Here is a 4322-nt window from a genome sequence, read left to right as displayed (position 1 = left end):
AAAGTCAGATTCCAGGGCTGTTTTGTTTATGGTTCAGTTGGCTCTAGCACTGTTCTAGGGGAGATAAGTCTGGGTTGTAAGCCCTGACTGGGTCAGCTTTCTGGTGGTGTGTGTCCTAGGGTGACAGCACCCATCTAGTGCCCACCACCCTCTTGATTCATAAAGGGGGTGCATAATCACAGGAGGGCTATCTATAAAATTAGTCAAGGCTGTGTCCTGTGGGCTTTGGGACAGTGGCATCATCTCTACAATTAAGGACACATTCATGTCCCTGGCTTCCTCCCAAATATCCTTCAATTCCTGCCAGAAGGGGCTGAGAAAAATGAGGCTCCATCTTCCTGGAAATGGTTTTTATTTTTATCACTCTGAATGCTAATCCTCTGAGGCGGCAAGGCCAGAGGTCCCCCAGAGGGGACTGTAGTGGAGGGTGGTGAGAGAGGAGGGAACCTGAATCCCAGCCCTGGCACTGCCACTCATGTCCCCGATAGAAACCCACGGGGACATGTTGGACACATGGTAGACGCTCAACAATGACCTACTATGAGTGAATTTTCCCATGTGACCTTGGACAAACCAGTTAACCTCCCCAGTCTTCCATTTTCTTTCTGTCAGACCAGATGAAATAACGGGGTGGAATGAGCTGTTTTTCCTCTCAGCTTGAGTATTCTTTGATTTGAGAAAGAACTTTCTAAATTTAACTGTTATCACTTCTATGTCAGCATGTTCAGGGTAGGGATAAATTCCAAGAGAACAGTTTTAAGAATTTATCTTCCCCGAGAAATAAAATTGTTTTTCTCCTTAAGGTAACACTTTGGTGTTGAGGGTTGGGTGGGGAAGAGGAGCAGAATTTTGGAGATTAATTATCAGCCTAGCGTAAGCGTCTAGAGATGATTGCTTGTCACTGCCTCAGGTCATCATTTGGGATATCAGGAATATCTTGTTAAGAAAGACAGATAGACGTTCTATTTTTTTTTTTTTTAAAGATGTTTTATTTTGGGATGCCTGGGTGGCTCAGTCGGTTGGGCATCTGCGTTCAGCTCGGGTTGTGATCCCAGAGTCCTGGGATCGAGTCCCGCGTCATGCTCCTTGCTCAGAGAGGAGCCTGCTTCTCCCTCTGCTTGCCGCTCCCCCAGTTTGTGCTCTCTCTCTCCCTCCTCCCCAACAAATAAATAAATAAAATCTTTAAAAAAAAATTTGTTTTAAAAGAAAGATGTTCTACTCTAAAACTCTCCAAAAGAGAGGAATCAATAATCAAACTATCCAAATTACCCAACGAAGATAATATATGATTACATGCATCTGGAAAGACCACCATGACTTTTACAGCTTATTATTTTTTTTAAGATTTTATTTATTTATTTGACAGAGAGACATAGAGATAGCACAAGTAGGCAGAGCGGCAGGCAGAGGGAGAGGGAGAAGCAGGCTCTCCGCTGAGCAGGGAGCCCAACGTGGGGCTCGATCCCAGGACCCTGAGATCATGACCTGAGCCGAAGGCAGACGCTTAACGACTGAGCCACCCAGGCACCCACTTTTACAGCTTATTAAATAAATAAGTTATGCAGGATTTTGATCAATTTGTGCTTAAAGCAATTTGCTTTTGAAGCAAAAAAAAAAAAAAAAAAGCAGAGCAAAGCAAAAATGAGGAAATCTGTGATAGGCAAAGTTTTCTAGCTCTTTCTGTGAAGTGCTGGGTAATTTCCCACTCCTGCTGACATCTAACAGGACAATGAGACAGCCTGCTATGGTCGTATTTTACAGGACTATTTTCAATATAGGCAGGTTCGGTATAAAATGAAAGTATAGTAGTAGTGTTGCTCAAAGTAATGTTATTTCACCCCTGGAAAAGAGTGTGTACTTGTTACCAAACCCTAAGGAAGATACAATGAAGCTGGGAGTAAAGCCACTTGGGAGCCCTGATTTGAGCACTATCGTTTTCTGCTTAATTATCAAGTGATTTCATTATTTAAAAGCTACCGAAGGAGGCACAGAATCTTGTTGGACAGCCACTTGGCACAGAGCACACATCTGGGGGAGGGAGTCTGACTGACGGTGACTGGGAGACTGGAGTTGGGGTTGAGAAATAGAATATACTTTTTATACTTGAATTTTCAAACCCGTGTGCATATAGCACATTTTCCATTTTCACAAGTACATCATTACTCAAGCTGTCAGGATAAACTTTGGCCTAAACACATGGACCAAACTGTCAACAGGCTAACATGTTATAAAGCATAATAAAGTTGTATAGAATAAAAGTTGAAAAAGGCATCATGGCATGGTGAAAACAATATTAGAATAGCAGTCAAGAGGGACGCTACTCCTGTCTAGTTTGCTCATCTCGACAGGTGATTTCTCTTTTTTGGTTCCCAAATGCCCCATGGGATAAGAGGGGGTTCATCATCTAGGTCAGTGGTGCTCAATCCTGGCTCTAGTAGAAAAATAGCTTTAAAAAATGGTGTTGTTTGGATCCCACTCCTTCCTCATAGATTCTGACTTAATTGATCTGAAGACGTTGGCCTATCAGTGATTCTCAACTTTTTGTTTTCATTATTTCTCTCCTAAGATCCTTTTTTTTTTTAAAGATTTTATTTATTTATTTATTTGAGAGAGAGAGAGAGAGAGAGAAACAGCATGAGAGGGGATAGGGTCAGAGGGAGAAGCAGGCTCCCCGCCGAGCCGGGAGCCCGATGTGGGACTCGATCCCAGGACTCCGGGATCATGACCTGAGCTGAAGGCAGTCGCTTAACCAACTGAGCCACCCAGGCGCCCCCCTAAGATCCTTTTTAAAGATATATTTTCCTAATTGCCCTCTCCCATAAAAATTGACCACCACCAGATATACCATAGATCTGTTCCATGTGCCGTATGTATGTCTGTATTTTATGCATAAAAAGAGTCAGGTGCTTTTTTGCTTCTGTTGCAAATTCATGATCTAGATGAACTTTGAGGTCCTTTACAAGTTTAAGAATTATATAACTTTCTAAATTTAACTTATCTGAAATGATGGAAGCAAGAAATGAGAGAGAGGATATGCCACCCTGCATATTCCAACATCATCTCTGACATCCAGCACCTCACACCAAGCCTGACAGCTGAATGCTGTCCATGCCCTGTTGGGTTAGACCAGCCTTGGTCATTCCAGACATTACACTCAGTGAAGGGAGCAGACAGAGGGGCAATTTCAAACAAATATCGAGAAGGTCCATCCCCGCTTGTGGGAAGGTTCCTGATTACTAGAGCTGGGTGTGGTGGGTGGGACTGCCACACAGGAGTGATCTGCCACCTCGGGGAGTGGTCGAACACAAGCCAGATGCGAAAACAAATCTCAGAAGTTGCTGGGAATTTGAACTAAATTACCTCGAAGAGCCCTTTTAAACACAATTCTATGCCGACGCAAGCGCGAGTCATTGGAATGAATGATAAAGCAATCTCCCCGCCCCTGGACTTCCATGGCAGGTGGATGTGTGTGAGGTGGTACTAGCCGCCTCCCCTTGTACTTAGTGTCATTTATAAACATGTGTATGGTCCCCTCACTAATAAAAGGGGCTTAAGAAATGTGCCGCGGATGCCCATTTAAGAAGCAAGACAAAAACCAGCAATAGTACTCAAAGAATCTGGAATGACTTCCAGTAAAATGTTTTAAATTAAGTCCTTTCATTCTGAGAGAACCTATGACATGCAGGCTGGACCCTCCCCCCTCCCCCCAAGAGCGTTTGTTTGCTTTCACAACAACACAAGACTCAGAAAAACCTAAAAGTTCTAGACATGGCTTTGTAGAATAGAGAGTCCTAATTTGAAAAATCAGGCTTGGTGTGAGGTGCTTACAATGCCATCATTTGTGGACATTGATCCTGAATGCTGGGGTTTCCTTCCCCTCTGGCTAGAGAGTAGCTCTACGTTCCTTACCTCACTTTCATGTGAATGTACCGGTGAACACATTTTTGCTCTAAAGTTGAAGATTCAGGGTCAAAGGAGACAGTGAGAAGTAGAAGGGAGATGTCAACCTAAAAAATAAAAAGTAGCAAGCAAACAACGATAATAATACATTTGGAAACCCAGGGTGGCTTGTGTGCCCTCAAGGGTCTTACAATACAGTTGGTAAATCAGATCATTTTTATGAAAAGCTAAGTGGTAATATAAGGTATTATTAAATAGGAAGTACAGATAATGAGGAATTTAGAGGTGGGAGTGTTCCCTGAGATCTGGTGTCAGAGACATTGAGGAATGATGGGGGTGGAAATATCTGCATATATATAAGGCAGGAATAAAAGCTAGCTGGAGATTGAAAAGGAACGAAGTAAATTAATTGGGTTGAACTA

This window comes from Neomonachus schauinslandi, chromosome 2 (assembly GCF_002201575.2).
Source record: "Neomonachus schauinslandi chromosome 2, ASM220157v2, whole genome shotgun sequence".
Classification (NCBI taxonomy): Eukaryota; Metazoa; Chordata; class Mammalia; order Carnivora; family Phocidae; genus Neomonachus; species Neomonachus schauinslandi.
Note: the sequence above shows the minus strand (reverse complement) of the source record.